We start from the raw sequence: 9,241 nt of genomic DNA, 5'->3' as shown, positions 1-9,241 counted from the left end.
TGTATCTTTTTAAATTATAGTTTTCTCCAGATGTATGCTCAGCAGTGGGATTGCTGGATCATACGGCAACTCTAAAAAATGCACTCTTGCGCTTCACCCGAGAGCTACTGAAATCTGACCCTCTGGAGGTGGGGCCCAGATAACATACGTTTTAAAGAACTTCTCAGATGATTCCTGGGTACACAGAAGTTTGAGATCTGAAAAGCAAAGTCTTTCCCCAAAGTCCCCCTGAGGCTTTCTGATGAGCTGACTGGAAGGCAGTCCTAGTAAGACCCGGCTCCTTTCCCACCTATCTTAGATCCTCTCTTTTTCTCTCAGCAGAGCCAGGGTGAGGAAGGCTTCGGCAGTGTCTTGCGCACTCTAAAAATATATGTCTTGGCTCTGCCCCAAATGCCTTGATATTTATGCTGCAGCCTGAGGGTCGTTATCCTTTGGCAATGATCCATTGCAAGGCCATTTGCTCTTAGTTAGTGCCAGCTTGTTGGCTTAGCCTTCCCGGTTGAACTGAGAGCAGAGCCTTCTCTATTCAGTTTCCTGTGTCTCTCTGGCAAGTACTGATGAAGTGACCCCTGCCTGCTGGGGCCAAGAGCTGGGCCCCGGGAGTGGCTGCTTCTCAGAGTGAAACAATTACCAGCTCCGGGATCCTGGAAGAACAGAGAAGCACTCGGAATACATTTTTAGAGTTTTGTTACATTTGTAGAAAACAAAAAGAGACAGTCCTTGTTCAGACAACCTCAACAAGGGAATACAAAAAAATAAGGTGTGTTCAATTGGAGCTTCGTGGACCAAACTGCTCTCAGTTTTCAACCCAGGATGCCAGGGAAGTTTTAGACAAGCTTAGAGCAAGCTGATGGGCTGGGTGGCTATGGAAAGGTATCAAAAGCTGAGAGATTCACCCCTGGGAACCCCAAGAAACTTCTCTTCATGGATGATGTATCTGGTCACCACTTCTAAGTGGGAAAAACAGAGTCTATATTGGTCTTGGCATTCATCTCATTGCTGGGTAAGGAGCTCTTCAAAAAGATCCCCAGATTAAGCTTTGGAAACATAACTAGCAGCATTTTTCTCCTTCCTATCACCGAAGCCCTGTGGCCCTCAGCACACTCTGCTTATGAAAATCTGAGAAGCAATTTTATGAGCTGCTATTAATGGCCTCTAATTTTCAGACTGGTTTAGATAACTCAGGATTGCTGGCTGTGTCCTGAGAAGTGAATCCAGAGCACACACTGATGTGGGAATTTGAAGGATAATTCCAAATCGTAGATAAGTATTTAAGCTCCAAGGAGGCTGGAGGGCCCATATTAAGTCATCTTCCCAGGATCAGTGTGTTTCCTATTACACTTGATATCTATCTGTCCAATGATCCTTTTGATTTTTAAGCCATTAGACTAAATCTCTGTGTAAATCTTTACCCCCTCCTCTCCTGCCCACCACTCCCTTTTCCTTAGGGAAGCACTTTTTTTAAATGTTGACCAGGTACCTTAGATTGTTTCCAGAAGAATAATGTCACATAAAGAATCTGAACTCAACTCCTGAAACCAGTGTGTCAGGGGGACCTCTGTCTGTCAGAAGGTCAGCCTTGCCCTAGGGGCAGCTTCTGCCCAACAAGACCCCGAGGTTTTCCTTGGCCTCCTGTATCCCTCTTGCTCCTTTGTCTGCTCTAGTCTAGACTGGGAACAAAATCTTACTTCCAAAAGAGAGACCCAGACTGAGGTATGGAAGAAAATGAGGACAAATACCTTCTCAAGCAGCAGAGGAAGAAGTGGTCAAAACCTTGATTTCAGTATTTTTTTAGAGCCTTGATTAGAAAAAGACAGATCTGCCAACTCCCTCATCTCAGGAAAAAGCAATCCTTCCAACTCACTGTGTACCCAGGTTGGAGGAATCTTCTAGATGCTTTACACGTCTATTTGAGAGACTTTAGAGCTGTCAGTTTCGCTTCTAGCCAGAGCTGGGCAAATCCCTAGGATGCTTGGCCACTGTGCCTAGGACCTGGGGACTCAGATTTCTGCTGTGTTCCCCTTCCCCCACCTCACCAGCACACCGGGCATTAACCAAGTAGCTTATTTCTGAGGGCGGGGGTAGGCAAACTACAGCCCTCCCACCAAATCCCAATAGCCGCCTGTTTCTATAGGGCTCGTGAGCTAAGAATGGTCTTCACATTTTTAAATGGTAGAAGAAAATAAGAATAATATGTCGTGACACCTGAAGCTGATAAGAAATGCAAATTTCAGAGTTCATAAATAAAGTTTTATTGGAACACAGCCACCCCGTTTGTTTACAAACGGTCCACGACAGCTTTGGCACTACAACGACAGAGATGAAGAGCTGCCCTGCAAAGTCTAAATACTTACTCCCTGGCCCTTTACAGAAAAAGCTTGCCCACGGCCGAGTCCTGGGGCTCTGGTGTGTGTTCCGCGCGTTGACCAGGCATGTAACCGACTAGAGCGGTCAGTTGCCATTGCCCTCTGAGAGTGAAAGTTGCCAGTCTCAACATGGAGTTACAGTTATTTTTTTCTGCCCTGGGAATTCAAAAGATGGGGTTCCCTACGCATCTCAGTGTAGCTGATGCTTTAGTGGACCAGCAGGGGGCTCTCTGCAGAGGTTTACGTTTCATGGGGAGGGGTGCGGAGGGAGCCTGCATGGAGGAGAAGAGGGGTCTGGGAAGAGGGACACTGGCCAAGGATTTTTTGTTTGTTTGTTTGTTTTTTTGGAGCCCAGAGGAGAAGGGAGCTTCAGGCAGAAATCCAAAGAGCCCCTTTGTCCAGAGTCTGTGAGATGGGCTTTGGTGATCTTGAGGCAAAGAATTTCAGCTTTGCCCAATGAGGTTTAGGTGCACTGGGATCTTCAAGGTCTGCACCCAGGGTAGGCAGCTGCAGGAGCATCCTGAGGTAGCCCCCCGGGGCCCAAGGCTGGTGCACACACCGGCAGCCAGGCAGTGGTGAGGTGGCCTTGAACAGCTTCACAGCAATGACTGATGAGGGTCTGGAGGGGAGAGGCAGGGCCCGGTGGGTGCCCGTGAGGACCCTATGGCGTTATTTGTGAGCACATATGGCCCATGCCCTGGATCCTCCTCCTCTTCTTGATAAACAAGTGAGACCTGAACAGGCTGGGTGTCAGGGTACGCTGGTGGGGAAAAGGACAGGCAAAATGTGAGTTTTTACACAGCTCGGCGGTAGTGCAGCCAAACTCCCTAAGTTCAAGTCCTGGCTCCACTGTTTATAAGCTGTGTGCCCCTGCTCACTTCCCTTTACCTCTTCGTGCCTCAGTTTTCTCATCTGAAAAATGGGCATAACAAAAGTACCCACGTCACAGAGCTGTGTTGAGGATGAAGTGAGGCGATGCAAGTAAAGGGCTTAGGATAGTGTAAGTGCTATATAGATGTTGGCCATTGTTATCATAAGTGTGTCTCCAACTATAACCGTAGCTTCGCAGCTTCGTAAGACTTGGGAAAGGACAGGAAATGCAAGAATGAATCCCACAGTCTCTGCTTTCAGGAGCTAACGTTGGGCTGGGGACACTTAGATGTGATAAAGGTTTATAGACAGTCCATAGAAACACAGAGGGAGGGCAGCACCTTCACATAAGATTCAATCTGGGGATGAAATATGAGTAGCTCCACAGATGAGACCATGGAGGAAGAACATTTTAGGGAGAGGGAACAGCATGGACAAAGGCACTGATGTTTGAAAGTTCATTGGTACTGGGCACCATTGAGTAGTTCTGGGCAGAAGAGTAGGTGGGATGGGGGATGGGAGTGGAGGGAGGTGACTCTGGTGAGCTGGGTTGTCACAACCAGTGGTGGCCAATGACAAAGAGATCTTGGTCCAGTGCCCTAATGAGCTTTGATGCTGGCCTTATTTTTACTCCCAGAAGGAAAATGGAGTAAGTCTTATCAATAGCTATGATCTCCAGGAATAATATGAGAATAACACATTCAAGCGAGACTTTTTCATTCATTCACTTTTTTGCATTCACTTGACAAACATCTAGCCTGCAATAACAAAAGACAAATGCAACTGGTGGAAAATATAGGGGACATGTGTACTGAGCAAGGCCTGGCTGTGAAGGACCTGGGGCTGCACATCGAAAGGAAAGAAAGACACAGAATGGTGGTGGGAGGGGGCTGGAAAAGCTCTGGGGGGAGCAGTAATGTTAAAGTTGGTCCACATGGAGAGGAATCAGAAGGACCAACAGGGTGAAGGAGGTTTTTTAGAAAAAGAGGGAAATGGGGAGAGGGGAAACCATGGGAATGCAAAGAGAATGTGTTTGTGGGAAATTGAGATGCAATGTCTGTGGACATTTTGTTGGTTTGGTGGTGGGAAAAGAATTATAAATATGCATGCTCGGCAAATACCTCATACAATAAAATACCTTGTGAGAATGGATGTGAGGGCATGGGAGAAATCAAACAGTCTTCAGCAATGGTTCTGCCCTTGGGAGACAGGCCAAGTACATATTCAAGGCAGTTGTTGCCCGTCTCCCAGCCGCTGGGTCAGATCCGAAGTCTGAACCAGAAGGGTTTTCTGGGTATCTCAACCGGCACAAGCAGCTGATGGGCCATCATCATGCTTTTCTGTCTGCTCCCTTCCTTCCATGTGGAGTCCAGCCTTTGAAAGGTGGCTGGAGAGACCAGGATTCCACTTGATGGCCAAAGAGAGGTGACTCCAGCTTCAGGCCAGTCCCAGAGTATGGCTCACTTTGGGCTTTGCTCTGCCTTTGGCTCCCCGGCCCCATGGCACAACAGATCAAATGAGTAGAGAGCAGTCCAGTGCCCTCTAGGATGTGGTTTCCTCATGCCCCAGGTGAAAAGCACAGAAATGACACACTGGCCCAAACCAGGAGCGATTATCCAAACGTAAATCCCTCAAAGATGAATCGAACGATAGAGATGTTCAGATGAAAATGCTGGGTTCTGCGATCACGAGCCTGCTCCTCACTTGGCCTTGACACCCGAGTCCTCCCCCTTTGAATCCTCCAAGATGAGACAGTGGGTTCGACAGCCCACATGGCCATCTGCACGTGCCCTCCCGGCAGCCCTGGGGCCAGCAGAGCCAGAGCTCATGGGGCCGTCAACTCAACTTCCCCAGCTTCTTTGCAAGTCAGTGTCTTGCTCCGGCTCCCAATCCTTGAAAGTACACTTCTCATGGTCCCTGGGATTGTGACACCCTCATTGTCACCACCATTGCCAAGGGAGCCATCCAGCACTGGCCTGGGAAAGCACTTTTCTTTGTTCCTTGAGCTGCCAGCTTATTTGACAGGCTTGGATCTGGTCTGGCTGTCCCAGCATCACTTAACCCCCTCCGCTGCTCCCAAATCCCTGTTCCCCCTCTTCCAGTTCCCCTGCCCTGAAGGCTGCCGGCTTATTCCTTTTGGAGATGAACTCATTGTTGACTTTAACTCACTTCGATGTTTCCCAGGGAAGCATGCTGGCGGGAGGCCCACCCCAGCTCCTAGAAGAAGACAGCAGGGCCGGTGCCAAGACTGGGTGCCAGGGGCCTTGGAACTGCCAAAATGCCTCCCATTTTATGGACAGGGCTGGCTCGACCTGAAGACATTCCAAGTACTTAATCAGCAGCCCATGGTACATATTGGGTTGCAGAGGGAGCCCTCAGAAGCCAGCCCTTTCAGGAGATGAAACTCAGCCAGAGGAAGGAACCGGCCTTCTCCATGGGCCAGGCTGATGCTCCGCAGATGGAAAAAGTGCCTCCCAATAACAATAATCAATAACCAAAGGCTGGCAGCTGCTGCGGCCTGGCCTGAGGGGCCCTTGGGGGCCTTGGCTCTGCCCTCTTTCCCGCACAGGACTGAGTCCAGCCAGGAATCCATCTCACCCGCTACCCTGCACCAAGCTCCGGGAGAGCGAACAGGCGAGGGAGGAACCATATTTCACATACTTTCTCTTTAAAAATGTAGCCCTGTTTCGCAATTTCCTACTTAAGCTCTGGAAGGCTCTAGGGTAGGACCCAAGCCACCCACTCCAACCACTGGTCTGGGTCTCTCGTCCTCCCCACCACTAACCTGATAAGCTAGAGGTGGGAGAGAAAGGTAGGGACCCAGGTTGAGCGGCTCTCCCACCCTCCCCATCAGGGCTGCTGACCCAGGGTCTATTTGATGCCGAAGCCAAGCAAGGCTCCAGGCAAAACCTGTTTATTCTTCCCCCTGTGTCAGCTCTTTCCCTAGGGAGAGCCAGGAGGGACACCACACCGAAGCAGGTGCACCCAGCTCTGGTATGCTCCGTCTCAGCAACCCCTGAGGCACCTGATCTCCAGATTTTCTCTACAGCCCTGTAACTAGGCTTTTGTTCCGGCTCACTTTTACTAGCCAGGCAGCACTTTAGTCCCTTTGCAATGAATCCATCTAATCCTTCAGAAATGGGACCTGTTCTCTCTGGTTGTTTTCTCCTTCCTTACCGCCGTTCATCAGGGTTTTCACCGTTTAGATCTAATCTGGACCACAGCTGGAATCAGGGGCAAAAACCCGCCAGCACCTGGATTACTGGCCCTGGGTCAGGGACTTGAATTGGGCCCAGGAAGCTGACCTTTTTCCTAAATTCTCTCTGTGCTTCCAAACCAAACCAAACCAAACAAACCAGGGTGGAGCGGGGGGAACACACTTAAAAAAACAAACTCAGAAAACATAATCCCATCACCCGAAATACTGAAATGGAAAACAAATGCATTCTCTGGAGAATTGATCTGAAACATACCAGAGCTGGCACTGGGTAAGGTGGCCAGAAATGTGTTAGTCCGAGCAAGTCTGCGACCCTGTAGAGGAAAAACTTAACATTTTCCAAATGACACTGTGGCCAGCTAACAGCAGTATACACATCACATGCTATTGTTGCCTAAACCTGGGAGTAGGGTTAGGAATTTTTTCTCTTTTTAAATATTTATTTATTTGGCTGCGTTGGGTCTTAGTTGCAGCATGTGGGATCTTCGTTGCGGTATGTGGGCTTCTCTCTAGTTCCAGAGCACTGGCTCTCTAGTTGTGGCGTGCGGCCTCAGTAGTTGCGGCACGTGGGCTTAGTTGCCCCTCAGCACAGTGGATTAGTTGCCCCGTGACATGTGGGATCTTAGTTCCCCAACCAGGGATCAAACCCACGTCCCCTGCATTGGAAGGCCAATTCTTAACCACTGGACCGCCAGGGAAGTCCCCGTGTTAGGAATCCTGACATGACTCCTCTCTCCAGCACACCCTCACTCTGAAAATCACAAAGTGTGACTTCTCATCCAACCTATGGTCTCTGGCCTCAGGTGGGTTGCTTCTAAGGCTGCGAGCAGGTAACTGCCCCCCCCCCCATCTTGAAACCCATACCCTACCTCCAGCTCAAAAAAAGCATTGTTAGTCTTGAAAGGACAGAGTGAGGCAGATGGGGGTAGATCCAGGTGGGAATGTTTGCAAGGACACACTGGAATTGTACCTGAACGCACCTGTATATCCGTACCAGGAGAATTCCCTCCCACCGGTAATTCTGCAGATGTGGAAGCTCAGGACCCCCTGGAGCTCCTATTAAGTTCCCTCCCTTAATTGCTAAAGCATCAAGAGTGGCGTTAGGAGGGATGCGGAGAAGTGGAATGCCTCAGCGTCACCCGGGTGATGCAGGAGACACAGGAGGATCCAGCTCACTCTGATTCTAAGACTCTGGGTTTTGGTTTTGATGTTTTAGAGGAAAGCTGAGGACAGTGCTTCTGAAACGTTTAACATGCATGTGAATTACCTGGGGGATCTGTTACGAGGCAGATTCCGATTTCTAGGGCTGGGAGGGGCCTGAGAGTCTGCATTTTTAGCAAACTTTCAGGTGAGGCTGAGGTTGCTGACCCATGGCCACCCTTCAAGTAGCAGGGACCTGAGGTTCTGGGAGATGGGGACAAATCAGAGCCAGAGACAGCCAAGACATGCAGGGCCTGATACCCAGACAAAGACAGAAAAACAGAGAAGCAATGGCACACACAGACAGAGCTAGGGGCTGATGAGGTGGGAACAGAGAAAGACACGGTGACAAGAAGTGGGACAGAGAAGGGACAGAGTCAGAGAAGCAGGAGGGGCAAAGGCAGAGAGACCAAATCAGAGATGGACGATGCATAGGGCTAGAGAGACTGGCAAAGACAGAGCCGGGGCAGAGAGAGAAGGCAAAGTAAGGGGTTAGGGGAGAGGCCGGAGCCAGCCCGTGACCACCCAGGCTCCTAACCAGCAGCGAAGGGGCTCAGAGATATGGGTGGGTCGATCCCCACAGTGTGTCAGGTGCACAGACCTGAGATTCCCCACTTCCAAATCTCCCAGCCTTCCCGCTCCGGCACCCCCGTCTCTTTGCTCCTATAAGAGCTGTCCCTCCCCACAGAGTCTTTCAGTACTGATTTCCCCTTCTCTCTCCTGTGTGTTCAACCTCTTCCTCTTAACTGGACCCTTCCCAGCAGGTTTTAAACATTTTCAAATCTTTCCCACCTAAAAAAAAAAAAAAAAGACACTCTCTTGAGCCCATATCTCTTTCTAGCTCCTGTCTTACTTCTCTGTCTCTCGACTAAACTTCTGGAAAGAATTTGTGCTGAATTCTGCCTCCATCACCTTCTCCAAACAGCTCTGGCTGAGGCCACTACTGGTGCACATGTTGTAAGTCAGTGGTCAGTTCCCAGGCCTCGTTTATTTGCATCTAGCAGCTTTTGGTCCTCTTGATCTCCCCTCCTGCTTGCTGGCTTCTGGGACGTGACACTCCCTTGGTTTTTCCTTTGCCTGCTTGTTCTCTGACTCTTCTGCCAACCGATCCTCTGTTATCTGATCTTTATCCTTGGAGGGCCCAGAGCTGGGTGCTGAGGCCTCTCTTCACCCAGGGCTCTTCCCAACCCACAGCCCCAGCGATCTTCTCTACGCCAGTTGGCATTCCAGCTCAGATGTCCCCTGTGCACTCTAGACCCGTATCTGTGTCAACGCAACGTCTACCCACCCTCGTCACCAGGATGTCTCATGGGCACCTCAAACTCTACACGGTCAAAACCAAAGTTTTGGTCTTCTTTCTCCTTCCAAACTGGTCTTCCTCACGAGTTCCACATCTCGGAACACAGCACCATCCTCTGTCTGGATGTTCAAGCCAGAAATGGGGACTTCATCCTTGATACCTCCCTCTCCCTTTCTCCCCTTTTCCATGTCCGGTTTATCACCAAACTCTGCCAACTTTATTTTCCAGATACCTCTGATTGTGTCCTCTTCTCTCCATTTCCACTGTGACCACCACATCTCACCTGGA

This window comes from Tursiops truncatus, chromosome 1, assembly GCF_011762595.2.
Source record: "Tursiops truncatus isolate mTurTru1 chromosome 1, mTurTru1.mat.Y, whole genome shotgun sequence".
NCBI classification, from domain to species: domain Eukaryota; kingdom Metazoa; phylum Chordata; class Mammalia; order Artiodactyla; family Delphinidae; genus Tursiops; species Tursiops truncatus.
This window is presented reverse-complemented; position numbering follows the sequence as displayed.